This window comes from Salmo salar, chromosome ssa11 (assembly GCF_905237065.1).
Source record: "Salmo salar chromosome ssa11, Ssal_v3.1, whole genome shotgun sequence".
In the NCBI taxonomy this organism is placed as follows: Eukaryota; Metazoa; Chordata; class Actinopteri; order Salmoniformes; family Salmonidae; genus Salmo; species Salmo salar.
In genome coordinates, this window is record NC_059452.1 from 62,584,951 (window position 1) to 62,602,717 (window position 17,767).

General features: G+C 43.3%; 1 pseudogene; it reads right to left on the reverse strand.

Annotated features, from left to right (window-relative positions):
* Positions 1-936: 936 nt before the first annotated feature.
* On the reverse strand, positions 937-16,176 carry LOC106562997 (serine/threonine-protein phosphatase 2A activator-like; annotated as a pseudogene).
* Positions 16,177-17,767: the final 1,591 nt, after the last annotated feature.

Here is a 17,767-nt window from a genome sequence, read left to right on the forward strand (position 1 = left end):
TGCGACATCTGGTTTTCCTTTTATAATCCATGATTGTCTGTAGACCCTGCCACATACGTCTCATGTCTGAGCCGTTGAATTGCGACTCCACTTTGTCTCTGTTCTGATGTTTTGCCTGTTTGATTGCCTTACGGAGGTAATAACTGCACTGTTTGTATTCAACCATATTCCCAGTCACCTTGCCATGGTTAAATGCGGTGATTTGCGCTTTCAGTTTTGCGCGAATTCTGCCATCCATAGTTTCTTATTAGGGTAGGTTTTAATAGTCAAAGTAGGAACTACATCCGCTATACACTTCCTGATGAACTCAGTCAACGTGTCAGTGTAAACGATGTTATTCTCAAAGGCTACATGGAATATATCCCAATCCACGTGATCAAAACAATCTTGAAGCATGGATTTCGATTGGTCAGACCAGCGTTGAATAGACCTTATCGTGGGTACTTCCTGTTTGAGTTTCTGCCTATAGGAAGGGAGGAGCAAAATGGAGTCATGATCTGATTTGCCGAATGGAGGGCGAGGGAGGGCTTTGTAGGCATCCCGGAAGTTGGAGGCAGCAGTGGTCCAGTGTTTTAGCAGCGAGAGTACTACAGTCAATGTGTTGATAGAACTTCAGTAGCGTTTTCCTCAAATTTGCTTTGTTAAAATCCACAACTACAATGAATGCGGCCACATGTCTGTGGTTTCCAGTTTGTGCAAAGTCCAGTGTAGTTCCTTGAGAGCCGTCATGGTATCGGCTTGAGGGGGAATATACACAGCTGTGACTATAACCAAAGATAATTATCTTGGGAGATAATACGTATGGCATTTTGAGGTATTCTAGGTCAGGTGAAGAAAAGGTCTTGAGTTTCTATATGTTATAACAATCACACCATGAGTAGTTAATCATGAAACATACACCACCGCCCTTCTTTCCGGAGAGTTCTTTACTCCTATCTAAGCGATGTACTGTGAACCCAGCTGGCTGTATGGATGGGACATTATATCCGGAGAGAGCCATAATTCCATGAAACAGAGTATGTTACAGTCCCTGATCTCTCTGGAAGGAGATTCTCGCCCTGAGCTCGTCCACTTTATTGTCCAGAGACTGAACATTAGCGAGTAATACACTCGGAAGTGGTGGATGGTGTGCATGCCTTCTGAGTCATACTAGAAGTCCACTCCGAATACCTCTTCTCTGCCGGCGGCATCTTGGAGCAGCCTCTGGGATAAAAAGGGTGTATGGGCAAGACAAAATATTGAAGTGTTTTTGAACGGGGTATGGTAGTAGGGTTCAAGCGCACCGGTTTGTGTCAATAACTGCAATGCTGCTGGGTTTTTCGTGCTCAACAGTTTCCCGTGTGTATCAAGAATGGTCCAGCACCCAAAGGACATCCAGCCAACATGGGTCAGCATCCCTGTGGAATGCTTTCAACATCCTGTAGAGTCCATGCCCGAAGGTGTTCCTAATGTTTTGTGCACTCAGTGTACATAGCAAGTCCAATTCCTCTAGCTCCAAAATGAGTTATGTGAACCAAAGTTTGGCTCAGTTTGGTTTATTTAGGGGCTCCTGAGTGGCACAGCGATCTAAGGCACTGCATCTCAGTGCTAGAGGCATCACTACAGACACCCTGGTTTGATTCCAGGCTGTATCACAACCGGCCATGATTGGGAGTCCCACAGGACGGTGTACCTTTGGCCCAGCATTGTTAGGGTTTGGCCAGGGTAGGCCATCATTGTAAATAAGAATTTGTTCTTAATTAACTGACTTGTCTTGTTAAATAAAGGTTAAATAAAAAAATAATACTTTAATATAAATAAAAGAATAATAGCCTAATAATACTAATCATAATAATAACAATGAAGTCTACTACTCTGGAGTCATAAAAACAATTAAATAAATGTATGTTAAATGGCGGATAGTGGATCGGCTCTCGGAACAACTGTATGCAGGTGGGTCAGGTTCCAGAGAATAACCTGTCCTGATCGGGTGGGGCCCAGTATTGATGTGGCTGGCATGGGGTGGGTGCAGCTCCAGAAAACTTAGCCATGCAGGATTAACACACACACACACACACACACACACACACACACACACACACACACACACACACACACACACACACACACACATACACGAAACAGTGCCTACCCCACCTGTCAAACACCTTGAAAATGATGGCCAACTGGTCATCTACCTTGAGTGCTGTGATCTTGCAGAGATAGCAGAAGACAACAAATGCAGCTTTGTGATGTGAAAACACAGGTTTCTTTCTGGATCAAAAAGGGGCTTAGGTGGTGGGTATGGCAGGGGGCATGGTAATGGGTTTGGTTCGGCCTGTTGGTGCGGCTGAATTTTAGTCTTCCATCTTGGCGGTATAGAGACATTTTTAAGCCAGTTTCCTGCAATTCTACACATTTCTCCATGGAGTAGAGAGACATTTTTGGAGTTTTAAAGCTAATTTCCTGCAATTCTATGCATTTTGCTATGGCTAATGCTGTGCCATTTTGCTTAAACATAAAATCAATACTGCTAAATTAAATATATCTTTTTTTGACTGTCTAGCCCTAATTTATATGAACAGCGAGACGTGAAATGTTAAATGATATACAAACTCAAAAAAAAAAAAATCAGGCTTCGCTGCGGCCTTCTCTGCTTTCTGCATAATCAATCATTAACGTTCAGTGAGTGTGTGTTGTTGCTTATCGTAGACCTATTTACTTACACAAAGTCGGCATGAATTCAAAGCGCTACATTCGATGGGTTCCCGTTCCATTGCAAACAGCAAGTATGCCTAGATCAGAGCAAAAAAAGATGGCTATAGCCTACCCTCCCCAAGAATCCCTAAAACATATCACAACTGGTGAGAGGATATGCCAAGAAAGATGAGGGTAAATTAGCTGAGATGCAAAAATATAAAATATGCATGTGTGACATATCAACACTCTGGCTTCATTCATACATTAGACCAGTCATCACAACGCTAGCAACCTGCCATATTTACTCAACATAAAATCCCCAATAGAAAGCAGGGCCATTTGACACCCCAAATTTTCTGAGCAAAATGTATATGCTTTTATATTTCTTTATTTACTGTCGAAACACCAGCCAATCAGCTCCAACTGATTTTAATTTTGAAAATCTGTTCCAAAGTACAGTGCAATCAGAAAGTATTCAGACCCCTTGACTTTTTCCACATTTTGTTACGTTACAGGCTTATTCTTAAATTGATTGAATAAAAATGATTCCCTCAATCTACACACAATACCCCATAACGACCAAGCAAAAACTGATTTTTAGAAATATTTGTAAATTTATACAAAATAAGAAACAGAAATACCTTATGCTATGAGACTCGAAATTGAGTTCAGGTGCATCCTGTTTCCATTGATCATCCTTGAGATGTTTCTACAACTTGATTGGACATGATTTATAAAAAAGGCACATATATAAGGGCCCACAGTTGACAGTGCATATCAGAGCAGAAACCAAGCCACGAGGTCGAAGAAATTGTCCGTAGAGCTCCGAGACAGGATTGTTTTGAGGCACATATCTGGGGAAAGGTTGCCAAAAAATATCTGCAGCATTGAAGGTCCCCAGGAACACAGTGGCCTCCATCATTCTTAAATGGAGGAAGTTTGGAACCACCAAGATTCTTCCTAGAGTTGGCCGCCTGGCCAAACTGAGCAATCGGGGAAAAGGGCCTTGGTCAGGGGAGGTGACCAAGAACCCGATGGTCACTCTGACAGAGCTCCAGAGTTCCTCTGTGGAGATGGGAGAACCTTCCAGAAGAACAACCATCTCTGCAGCACTCCACCAATCAGGCCTTTATGGTAGAGTGGCCAGATGGAAGCCACTCCTCAGTAAAAGGCACATGACAGCCCACTTAGAGTTTGACAAAAAGCACCTAAAGGACCCTAATCACTACGGTGAAGCATGGTGGTGGCATCATCATGCTGTGGGGATGTTTTTCAGCGGCAGGCACTGGGAGACTAGTCAGGATCAAGGGAAAGATGAACAGAGCAAAGTATAGAGAGATCCTTGATGAAAACCTGCACCAAAGTGCTCAGGACCTCAAACTGGGGCGAAGGTTCACCTTCCAACAGGACAACGACACTAAGCACACAGCCAAGACATTGCAGGAGTAGCTTCGGGACAAGTCTTTGAATGTCCTTGAGTGGCCCAGCCAGAGCCCGGACTTGAACCCGATCGAACATCTCTGAAGAAACCTGAATATAGCTGTGCAGCGACACTCCCCATCAAACCTGACAGAGCTTGAGAGGATCTGCAGAGAATAATGAGAGAAACTCTCCAAATACAGGTGTGCCAAGCTTGTAGCGTCATACCCAAGAATACTCGAGGCTGTAATCGCTGCTAAAGGGGCTTAAACCAAGTACTGAGTAAAAGGGTCTGAATACTTATGTAAATGTGTTATTTTAGAGGGGGGGCGCAAAAAAATTCTAAAAACCTGTTTTTGCTTCGTCATCATAGGGTGTTTTGTGTAGATTTGAGGTAAACATATTTAATCCATTTTAGAATGTTATAATGTAAAAAATTTGGAAAAAGTCAAGGGGTCTGAATACTTTCCGAATGCACTGTATTTCCATGCATAACATGATCGTATACAAAATGTAAGCAAGGTTTTAAAATATTTGACTAAAACAATCATTTATCTATCTGTTTGGGCTTTTGCAGTATACAAATTATTTGTAATTATGTTCCATCCACCTGACCACCCACTCAAGAAAGAAATCTAGTTGATGATTCCTGCCTTAGGCTTTTTGCATGGCTTCTATACATTGATTTTCTTAGGCTACTGTAATTGCAGGCTACACGCGACCGCTTGACGCAGTTACGTTAGACAATGTCCAATCTCAACCTCCAGCTCACATTAAAATCTCTGACAGAGGCTCAAATATAAACTGTTGCTAATCACAAAACGGCTAATACACAGTGTCCACAACATTGTTTCACGATACTATGCTAACAAAAGTGGGGGCATGGCAGTGTTTTTCACTAGCGCCGGCTATACGGCCGATTACAGACACATTTTCAGCTGGGTACTTTTTCCACTTAAGTTAACTAGGCTACTTTTCAATTCGCTAGTCAGAAAAAAAGTCTTCAGAGCCCTCTCCCGCTAGAATGAACAATATGCATCTTCTAGCAATCTATTGATAGGATAGGGGCCTGTCAGTCACAAAGTGAGCGATGACAGGGAAACACTGCTGGTTTGACAGTCTACTGTCTGTCCCGCCTCTCGGTACCTGCGATCAAATTTCAGTTACACTGAGGGAGGGAGAATGAATTTGCACATCCCATACACATGTGGTAACGGTGAGTCAAAATCCACTTAGACTATTGTTTTCTGGCACAATTTATTTTCTATTGGGTGCAGGGTCCGACATTAACGATGGCTCTGGGTCAGTAAAAATGTGTGTCAGTTGGGCCAGTCTGTAACACTTGGGCTTCGTGGGTGTGGAGTCAGGCGCAGGAAGCAGGAAAATGTTTGGTACAATATGTCATTTAATAAGTACTGAAAACCGAGGAAATATGTCCAAACACAGCAGGGCGAAACAATAAACCCGAAGTCCAAAATACACGTACCACAAACATACAAAGTGACAACACGTAACAAGCCCGCACACAGAACAGGTGGAGAGGCGGGCTTAAATATTAATACTAATTACTAATAGAAAACAGGTGTAACTCATAAAGACATAACTAACAGAAAAAACGAAAAAGGGATCGATGGCAGCTAGTAGGCCGGTGACGACGACCGCCGAGCGCCACCCAAACAGGGAGAGGAACCGCCCTCGACAGTAGTCGTGACAGTCACTGACTCGGTAGCTATTTTTCATTCCAGTTCAACATTTACCTGCTTTGTCGCAGTCTACCACTAAAGACTACACTCGTATGTCATGCTATTTGTTTTTGAGCAATATGATTGGCCGTTCATTTAAGTACCACACGCTCCCTCCCGCAAGTCATAACTTCTCGAGCACTCAAGCAGTACATGAGTTGATGCCTTCGCACAGCACACGCAAGTTGTCCAGAGCAAAAAGAAGTGCCCATCAATCTACTCGCTGAGCTTATTTATTTTAGGGAAAGTGATTTGCAAAAGTAAACTTTCAATAGTGAACAGACTAGCAATATGTTGGCTACTGTTGATTGTCTACAAAAAGACACCTAGAGTTCATCTTGGCTAGCCTACTGTAGCCATGTTGATATCTATTTTGGAATGCCTGTCTTAAAAGGGTCAGCATCCCATTTTCAAATCTTCTGACAATGACATACTTTAGAAACAATGCAATTCGAAAGAATAGAGTAATGTCTTGCTTTGCTAAATTATATTACACAGATTTTTAATACATTATAATAACCAAATGTAGCCTATTAATAGCTAAATATGTAGAGAAAGCATGCCAACATATGACCCCAATGCATTTAAGAACTACACAATGTCCGGGCTGATGAACAGCAAGCTTGACTAGATTTATTTAGGTGTTGAACTGACTGAATAAAGTTGATATCATATATCCTTGCGATTCATAAATCATACAACGTAATTATATATCCATGGCATCGCATCCGGACAAGTAAACTAAAGATCTCGTTTTTATTTTCAATATGAAATACATCAGGACTTCCCAGACAGTGACATATTAAAGTGAGTGACTCGTCAGTAGCCTACCAAATTGCATCGTTAAGAGCTGTTCATTTGGCTCCCTAATATGCATACTGGTAGGCTTTTTAGCGATTATGTGCAGATAAAATTATGAAAACATTCTAAGATGGTAAAGATGGTAAATCCACCTCACTGCAGGAACAATAGGTAAGCAAGTGGACAGACAGCCTCACTTTGGTTCAAAATATGATAAAAGAAAACAGATTGAATTGTTTTAAAAGCTAATCATATTTATATTGCATCAAAGATATTGATATGTCTACTGATTTAATCAAAGTGTTGACAATGTAGTAATCAACTGCTGCTTTCTGTGTAGTAAAGCCCATGTTTAACACCTGCTTCATTCTTCAATCCTACCTGTATTGCAAAAGCTGAGAAAATGCCTCTTAAAAGGAAGCTTGAAGCCTGTATAAGACTCTTACAGGATTCTTTAAAGGCCCAGTGCAGTCAAAATTACGTTTTTCTGTGTTTTATATCATATTGTACAACAGCTGATGAAACTAACACTGTAAAAGTGTGAACACGTGATCAGGTTCATGTCCTGATCGTTTCTAGTTGAAAATACATTCCAGTATTAGAATCTACCAGAGGCCACCAAAATAGAGCTTGTTCAGCAAAAATGTTTTAAGCCAGTGGGACCTCCGTAGCCCAGGGGAGCCGGTCTAGCTACTTTTTCTATTTGGCTGGCTACTCCATGGGCTTGTGGAAAACACTGGCATGGTGGGCTAGTGGGCAGATTTATGGGCAATTGCTCAAGTGCGCTGTCCATTGTGCTGATTCTGCGCTAGCCTAGGCCTGTGTGTTCAGCGGAGAATCTGATGTTCTATGTGACAGTCACCACAATAAGCGGCTTAGGATGAAGTAAAAACAGCCACAACCTCCCAACATTCCCCGATAGCCAGGTGCAAGGGGAGAGAAAAGGGCCAACAAGCTGCCTGACATCTTTCAGTCAAAGGTACTCTAAAACTAATGTAACTTTCACTAGATATCAGAATATTTTACCAGTCGGCCAACAGTGCTTCTTAGGCCTAGGCTACCTTAAAACACTATATCAACAAAATAGTATGGTGACAGAGAACTTTCAGTTGATTAAATTGCAAAAAAAGGAAACATTATATTGATGTGTATATTTCTCCATTTACAGTGGCATCATTTTCGCTGGTATTATATGCTTTTAAACAAGCACTCCCGGTTTGAACGGAAATACAAGGATACCCAGTAACTTACTGCAATTGTCTCTGGAAGGGAAATTGGTAGATTCTCTAGAAAATATTAAACCCTAGTGTATGTGTATCACTATTAACTGTTCCATAGTCTATCCTGGTGGAGTTGCCCACCGCCTCCTTCAAATACACAGCTATCTCTGGAGTTGCAGCAGCCTTGTTTTCTTGGAAGACTGCTGCAACCAGGGCCTCTGCTTCCTTCACACACACAATACATATAGCAGAAACTCAGAGGGACTTACAATCACCGTATTTAACTAAAGAAGGTAAAACAACCAAAACAAAATCTTCAACACACAAACAAATGTAAATTCTTCATATTTTATTAAAACACTGGATAAGATAAACCCTGTGTGTGTGTGTATTCTTTCTGTGCTGAAGAGCTAGATATAAGGGAAACTCCCTGTCTCAATGTACATTATCCAAGGAACCTGTGTGCTTCCCACTTATGCAAAAAAACACTGAAGACGAAGGTAGTCTTTATTTTCTTTCTCTGTGTGTGCACTTACCTGGTCGAGCTTGGCGTACCAGGCACTGTAGGCCTTGTCGCCCAAGCGAGAGAGCTGGTCTTTAGGAGGGGTCTCATCTATCCAGCGGCCAGAGTCTCCAACAAAGCCAGAAGCTTCTCTATGGTCTGAAATGAGAACATAAACACATAAAACCCCAAAACAAACCCTCCTAACATTTAACTGTTTTTCTTTGGGTATGTTTGATTATTATTAGCACTTGTGCAATTTAGAAGGATGGGCAATTATTATTGAGGTGACATGCAAAGTTAGTGGAGACCTATCCAAAAAGACTTAAAGCTGTAATTGCTGCCTAAGGTGCTTTCACCATGTATTGACACCAGTCTTGGTCAAGAAATCTGAAAAGAACACAAAGGGTGTGAATACATTTCCAAAACTCTGTAGCGAATGGTTGTTTGCTCACCAACAACAGCCAAAGGCATTAATGGCATAATATGACCCCATTCTCCCCATTTCTCCCTCTGTCAACCTGACGATGGAAAGAACAAAATTATGGGACCGTTTATAGAGGGGGGCATTGCCCATCTTCACACTGGCTGATAGACAGTGTTGCTATGGCTGCAGATGCCCTTCACCTCCCAAACAATTCAATAACTCACGAGAAGGTGGCACAATAGTAGTGTGTGTTCTTCCCCTTCTCATTTCTTCAGCATCAGAATAAATCCCATGTAATCAGTGTACATCTTCACACACAGACAGAAAAAGAGAGAGACATTTTACATTACATTTACGTCATTTAGCAGACGCTCTTACCCAGAGCGACTTACAAATTGGTGCATTCACCTTATGATATCCAGTGGAACAACCACTTTACAATAGTACATCTATATCTTTTTGAGGGGGGGAGTGTTAGAAGGATTACTTTATCCTATCCCAGGTATTCCTTAAAGAGGAATACCTGGGATAGGAGGTTCCACCATTGGGGTGCCAGAGCAGTGAACAGTTTTGACTGGGCTGAGCGGGAACTGTGCTTCCGCAGAGGTAGGGAGGCGAGCAGGCCAGAGGTGGATGAACGCAGTGCCCTTCTTTGGGTGTAGGGACTGATCAGAGCCTGAAGGTACGGAGGTGCCGTTCCCCTCACAGCTCCGTAGGCAAGCACCATGGTCTTGTAGCAGATGCGAGCTTCAACTGGAAGCCAGTGAAGTGTGCGGAGGAGCGGGGTGACGTGAGAGAACTTGGGAAGGTTGAACACCAGATGGGCTGCGGCGTACTGGATGAGTTGTAGGGGTTTAATGGCACAGGCAGGGAGCCCCGCCAAAAGCGAGTTGCAGTAATCCAGACGGGAGATGACAAGTGCCTGGATTATGACCTGCTCCGCTTCCTGTGTGAGGCAGGGTCGTACTCTGCGAATGTTGTAGAGCATGAACCTACAGGATCGGGTCACCGCCTTGCTGTTAGCGGAGAACGACAGGGTGTTGTCCAGGGTCACGCCAAGGCTCTTAGCACTCTGGGAGGAGGACACAATGGAGTTGTCCACCGTGATGGCGAGATCATGGAATGGCTAGTCCTTCCCCGGGAGGAAGAGCAGCTCCGTCTTGCCGAGGTTCAGCTTGAGGTGGTGATCCGTCATCCACACTGATATGTCTGCCAGACATGCAGACATGTGATTCGCCACCTGGTTATCAGATGGTGGAAAGGAGAAGATTAATTGTGTGTCGTCTGCGTAGCAATGATAGGAGAGACCATGTGAGGATATGACAGAGCCAAGTGACTTGGTGTATAGCGAGAATAGGAGAGGGCCTAGAACTGAGCCCTGGGGGACACCAGTGGTGAGAGCACGTGGTGCGGAGACGGATTCTCGCCACGCCACCTGGTAGGAGCGACCTGTCAGGTAGGACGCAATCCAAGAGTGAGCCGAGTCGGAGATGCCCAACTCGGAGAGGGTGGAGAGGAGGATCTGATGGTTCACAGTATCAAAGGCAGCAGATAGGTCTAGAAGGATGAGAGCAGAGGAGAGAGCGTTAGCTTTAGCAGTGCGGAGAGCATCCGTGACACAGAGAAGAGCAGTCTCAGTTGAATGACCAGTCTTGAAACCTGACTGATTTGGATCAAGAAGGTCATTCAGAGAGATAGCAAGAAAGCTGGCCAAGGACGGCACGCTCAAGAGTTTTGGAGAGGAAAGAAAGAAGGGATACTGGTCTGTAGTTGTTGACATCGGAGGGATCGAGTGTAGGTTTTTTGAGAAGGAGTGCAACTCTCGCTCTCTTGAAGACGGAAGGGACGTCGCCAGCGGTCAAGGATGAGTTGATGAGCGAGGTGAGGGAGAAGGTCTCCGGAAATGGTCTGGAGAAGAGAGGAGGGGATAGGGTCAAGCGAGACAGTGGCAAGTCAGTACTCTGGAGGACCTGAGAGATTGCCATGTTGCCACAGGTTTCCCGTACCCTTTGTTTACTCGGTTGGGATAATAAAGACTTATCTACATGAACATGAACTGAGGCGTGCTGATTATCTGGGTTGCATTCTTTAGGGTATGCAACGGAAGACATGTAAAACATTTTGCAATGGAAAACTAAAAAGTGTGTCTTACTGGACAAGGCTTGGGAGTCCCTGTAGTGGGTGTCTCCAAGACCCTAGCAATAGGTCTAAACCCTAGGGGCTATAGGGGTTAAGAATTGAGCCTACAGACATGTGTGGAGTACCTGGAAACATTTCCACCTCCCGTTATCAGAAACCATGCTGATATCCGTTTTGGGCACCATGCAGTTCTGATCGACAGGGATATGTGGTGTATCATCTTCGGGGAGGAGCCTGAAGAGTAGAAGTTGAGACTAGTCAAGGCATGTCATCTGTGTCCCAATAGCTAGAGTTTCCTTTCTCTTAACCACAGGGTCAGATTACCATATCCCCACGCCTAACTTTAACCGTTACGGGGTTTTAAAATGATCTGATCCTGTATCAGCTGAGCCAACTTCTGCTCCTACTTCTAATGCTGCAATATGTTAGACTCGTGATTCCGAGAAAGATAATTAAATGCTGTCCGTGTCAGCCTAGAATAAAAAGAAAGGAAATTGTCACGATCGTCGTAGTAAATGGACCAAGGCGCAGCAGGTCGAGTGCTCATCTTAACTTCTTTTTGTGAACACTTAAATAAACAAAACAAGAAACGACCGAACTAACAGTCTTGCAGGCTAAGTACAGCAGTGCTAAGGACAACCTCCCACAATTCCCAAAACAAACATACTCCTAATTATAGGACCTTCAATCAGAGGCAACGATACACAGCTGCCTCCAATTGAAGGCCCCAATCCCAAATACCTAAACATATAATAAACACCCTAGAACGGACATAGAACTATACAACCTAGAACTAAACCAAAACCCCGGAATACATAAATCAAATGCCCGTCTACATAAACACACACTCAAAACCATATAAAACAAATACCCCCTGCCACGTCCTGACCAAACTATAATAACAAATAACCCCTTTACTGGTCAGGACGTGACAGAAATATTAATTGTTTCTGTATGATCCCTCTAAAATACAGTAACAGTCCAAAGTTTGGACACACATACTCATTACAAGGTTTTTCTTCATTTTCACTGTTTCTACATTGTAGAATAATAGTGAAGACATCAAAACTATGAAATGTACACATGTAACAATCATGTAGTAACCCAAAAAGTGTTAAACAAATCAAAATATATTTTATATTTGAGATTCTTCAAAGTAGCCACCCTTTGCCTTGATGAGAGCTTTGCACACTCTACGCATTCTCTCAACCAGCTTCATGACTACCTGATGACCACCTGATCCGATGATCAGGTGACTACCTGGAATGCATTTCAGTTAACAGGTGTGGCTTGTTAAAATTTAACTTGTGGAATTTCTTTCCTTCTTAGTGCATTTGAGCCAATCAATTTTGTTGTGACAACGTAGGGGTGGTATACAGAAGATATGGCTATTTGGTAGGCGGTATTTGTTTGCCTGAGGTAGAGTATCGCATGCTAAGCTGTAGACCACACTATTTACCAAGAGAGTTCTCATCTATATTATTCGTAGCTGTCTATTTACCATCACAAACTGATGCTGGCACTAAGACCGCACTCAACAAGCTGTATAAGGCCATAAGCAAACAGGAAAACACTCATCCAGAGGCAGCGCTCCTGGTGGCCGGGGACTTTAATGCAAGGAAACTTAAATCCGTTTCACCTTATTACTACCAGCATGTTAACCTCTCTGGGCTAGGTGGGACGCCCACCTACTCAACAGCCAGTGTAATCCCGTGGCGCGTTATTCAAATACCTCAAAAATGCAAAAACTTCAATTTTTCAAACATTTTACACCATTTTGAAAGACAAGACTCTCGTTAATCTAACCACACTGTCCGATTTCAAAAAGGCTTTACAACGAAAGCAAAACATTAGATTATGTCAGCAGAGTACCCAGCCAGAAATAATCAGACACCCATTTTTCAAGCTAGCATATAATGTCACATAAACCCAAACCACAGCTAAATGCAGCACTAACCTTTGATGATCTTCATCAGATGACAACCCTAGGACATTATGTTATACAATACATGCATGTTTTGTTCAATCAAGTTGATATTTATATCAAATACCAGCTTTTTACATTAGCATGTGACTAGCATGTGACTAGCATTCCCACCGAACACTGCCGGTGAATTTACTAAATTACTCACGATAAACGTTCACAAAAAAAACATAACAATTATTTAAAGAATTATATATACAGAACTCCTCTATGCACTCGCTATGTCCGATTTTAAAATAGCTTTTCGGTGAAAGCACATTTTGCAATATTCTCAGTAGATAGCCCGGCATCACAGGGCTAGCTATTTAGACACCCAGCAAGTTTAGCACTCACCAAAGTCAGATTTACTATAAGAAAAAGGTTATTACCTTTGCTGTTCTTCGTCAGAATGCACTCCCAGGACTTCTACTTCAATAACAAATGTTGGTTTGGTCCCAAATAATACATTGTTATATCCAAATAGCGGCATTTTGTTCGTGCGTTCAAGACACTATTCGAATGGTAAAGAAGGGTGATGAGCACGGCGCATTTCGTGACAAAAAATGTCTAAATATTACATTACCGTACTTCGAAGCATGTCAACCGCTGTTTAAAATCAATTTTTCTGCAATTTTTCTCGTAAAAAAGCGATAATATTCCGACCGGGAGTGGTGGTTTTCGTTCAAAGAGAGGGAAAATAAAAACATCTCGTGCCCTCGTGCACGAGCCCCAGTCTACTGGTCCTCTGACAGGCCACTATCCCAAACGCTCTAATGTGTTTCAGCCTGGGGCTGCCTCGATATCATTCAGCTTTTTCCTGGGTTCTGAGAGCCTATGGGAGCCATAGGAAGTGTCACGTTACAGCAAAGATCCTCAGTCTTCAATAAAAAGAGCCAAGATGAACAACAACTTGTCAGACAGGCCACTTCCTGTTCAGAATCTTCTCAGGTTTTTGCCTGCCATATGAGTTCTTATACTCACAGACACCATTCAAACAGTTTTAGAAACTTTAGGGTGTTTTCTATCCAAAGCCAATAATTATATGCATATTCTAGTTACTGGGCAGGAGTAGTAACCAGATTAAATCGAGTACGTTTTTTATCCGGCCGTGTAAATACTGCCCCCTATCCCCAACAGGTTAAATGCGCAACCAGATGAAAAAAAACTCGAGACCACCTTTACTCCACACATAGAGACGCGTTCAAAGCTCTCCCTCGCCCTCCATTTGGCAAATCTGACCATAATTCTATCCTCCTGATTCCTGCTTACAAGCAAAAACTAAAGCAGGAAGCACAAGTGACTCGCTCAATACAGAAGTGGTCAGATGATGCAGATGCTAAGCTACAGGAATGTTTTGCTAGCAGGGACTGGAATATGTTCCGGGATTCTTCCAATGACATTGAGGAGTACACCACATCAGCCACTGGCTTCATTAAGTGCATCGAGGATGTCATCCTCACAGTGACCGTACGTACATACCCCAACCAGAAGCCATGGATTACAGGCAAAATCCGCACTGAGCTAAAAGGTAGAGCTGTAGTTTTCAAGGAGATGGACTCTAACCCGGACACTTATAAGAAATCCCGCTATGCCCCCCGACAAATGCACAAACAGGCAAAGCTTCAATACAGGACTAAGATTGAATCGTACTACACCGGCTCCGACTCTTGTCGGATGTGGTAGGGCTTGCAAACTAGTACAGAGTACAAAGGGAAGCACAGCCGCGAGCTGCCCAGTGACACAAGCCTACCCGACAAGCTAAATTATTTATATGCTCGCTTCGAGGCAAGCAGCACTGAAAAATGCATGAGAGCATAATTTGTTCCAGACGACTGTGTGATCACGCTCTCCATAGCCGATGTGAATGTTGACCTGTTTAAAGGTCTTACTCACAAGGCCGCAGGGCCAGACGGATTACCAGGACGTGTACTCTGAGGATGCGCTGACCAACTGGCAAGTGTCTTCACTGACATTTTCAACCTGTCCCTGACTGAGTCTGTAACACCAACATGTTTCAAGCACACCACCATAGTTCCTGTGCCCAAGAACACTAAGGTATCCTGCCAAAATTACTACTGACACATAGCACTCACGTCTGTAGCCATGAAGTGCTTTAAAAGGCTGGTCACAGCTCACATCAACACCACTATCCCAGTAACCTTAGACCCACTCCAATTTGCATACCACCCCAACAGATCCACAGATGATGCAATCTCTGTTGCACTCCACACTGCCCTTTCCCACCTGGACAAAAGGAACACCTACGTGAGAATGCTATTCATTGACTATAGCTCAGCGTTCAACACCATAGTGCCCTCAAAGCTCATCACTAAATTTAAAGACCCTGGGACTATACACCTCCCTCTGCAACTGGACTTCCTGATGGGCCGCCCCTAGGTGGTAAGGGTAGGTAACAACACATCTGCCACACTGATCCTCAACACGGGGGCCCCTCAGTGGTGCATGCTCAGTCCCCTCCTGTACTCCCTGTTCACCCATGACTGCTTGGCCAGGAAAGACTCCAACACCATCATTAAGTTCACTGACAACACAACAGTGGTAGGCCTGATCACCGACAACGATGAGACAGCCTATAGGGAGGAGGTCAGAGACCTGGCCGGGTGGTGCCAGGACAACAAACTCTCCCTCAACGTGATCAAGATAATGGAGATGATTGTTACTACAGGAAAAGGAGGACCAAGCACGCCCCCATTCTCATCGATGGGGCTTGTAGTGGAGCAGATTGAGAGCTTCAAGTTCCTTAGTGTCCACATCCCCAACAAGCTATAATGGTCCAAACAGCAAAACAGTCGTGAAGAGGGCATGACAAAGCCTACTCCCCCTCAGGAGAATGAACAAATTTGGCATGGTTTCTCAGATCCAAAGCTCTACAGCTGCAACATCGAGAGCATCCTGACTGGTTGCATCACTGCCTGGTACGTTAACTGCTCGGCCTCCGATCGCAAGGCACTACAGAGGGTAGTGCATACAGCCCAGGACATCCCTGGGGCCAAGCTTCCTGCCATCCAAGAACTCCTGCCACTGGGGCCCTAAAAATTGTCAAAGACTCCAGCCACCCTAGTCATAGACTGTTCTCTCTGCTACCGCACGGCAAGCGGTACTGGAGCGCCAAGTTAATCAAATGGCTACCCAGACTGTTTTCATTCCCCTCCCCCCTCTTTTACGCTGCTACTACTCTGTTTATTATCTATGCATAGTTACTTTACCTCTACCTACATGTACATATAACCTCAATTACCTCGACTTACCTGTGCCACAAACATTGACTCTGTAATGGTACCCAATGTATATAGCCTTGCTATTGATATTTTACTGCTGCTCTTTAATCATTTGTTATTTTTCTATTTCTTATTTTTTGCTTAACACTTATTTTTCTTAAAACTGCATTGTTGGTTAGGGCTTGTAAGTAAGCATTTCACTGTAAGGTCTACACCTGTTGTATTCAGCACATGTGACAAATAAAATTAGATTTGATTTCTCAAACCCCCAGCCTGATCTGCTTGGACTGCTTCGCAAGCATTCCCGGAGGTTTCACGATGTTGCGTCTCTGGGTTTAGAAACTCTGTGGTGAGGTTTTGATAACATCACCTTTCTTTGGCAGACTGGACGCCATCTTGCTTATTGCTGCCTTTCACTGGTCAGAGTGAGAATTATATAAAAGTCTATCTACTATAATATCCAAAAGGATGAGGCGAAGGGTTTACTCCACCCAAAATCTGTCCACGTTAAGCAGATCATTAATTATTAAACAAAATCATAAACACCGGTCTCAACGTCAACAGTGAAGAGGCAACTCCAGGATGCTGGCCTTCTAGGCAGAGTTGCAAAGAAAAAGCCATATCTCAGACTGGCCAATAAAAATAGAAGATTAAGATGGGCAAAAGAACACAGACACTGGACAGAGGAACTCTGCCTAGAAGGCCAGCATCCCGGAGTCGCCTCTTCACTGTTGATGTTGAGACTGGTGTTTTGCGGGTACTATTTAATGAGGCTGCCAGTTGAGGACTTGTAAGGCGTGTGCACCGGGGCCTCCCACTCCTTTTTCTATTCTGGTTAGAGCCAGTTTGCACTGTTCTGTGAAGGGAGTAGTACACAGCGTTGTATGAGGTCTTCAGTTTCTTGACAATTTATCGCATGGAATAACCTTCATTTCTCAGAACAAGAATAGACTGATGAGTTTCAGAAGAAAGTTCTTTGTTTCTGGCCATTTTGAGATTGTAATCGAACTCACAAATGCTGATGCGCCAGATACTCAACTAGTCTAAAGAAGGCCAGTTGTATTGGATCTTTAATCAGAACAACAGTTTTCAGCTCTTTGATTAGGATATTTTCCACACAACGTACAATGTATAAACATCACGCATATACTGGGAAAACTCTTAAAGGTACAATGTTTTCATAATAACGTCATTTGTTAACTTTTAATAATGAAACAAAAATTACATACATTTTCATATTCCATCTATCGTCATGACCACCATTGTGGCTGACAGAAACCATTGTTCCAAAGTCCCTTTATTGCATGTTTAATGTTCGGAGGCCAGTTCTCCATAGTGAGGACAACGGAATTTCTCTGTGTCCTAAGATTTATCCTGGGCGTGAGGGGTCATAAAACCCCCACATCCTCATACCCCTAGATCTCTCCCTCTGTTGGGGGTTGAGAGATAATCAGTAGGTTTGTGGTCTCCTGTAACTTGACCTGATCAGGACAGTCATGACAGTTGATACATTTTTCGTAAGGTAAAATCTAATTTGAAACTTCAAAGTGGAAATTACAAACTTCAGAAGCCGTTTTAAACCTCAAATACACTACAAGGTTTACATTTCCTGCATTGCAGGAAAGTTATCCTGCAA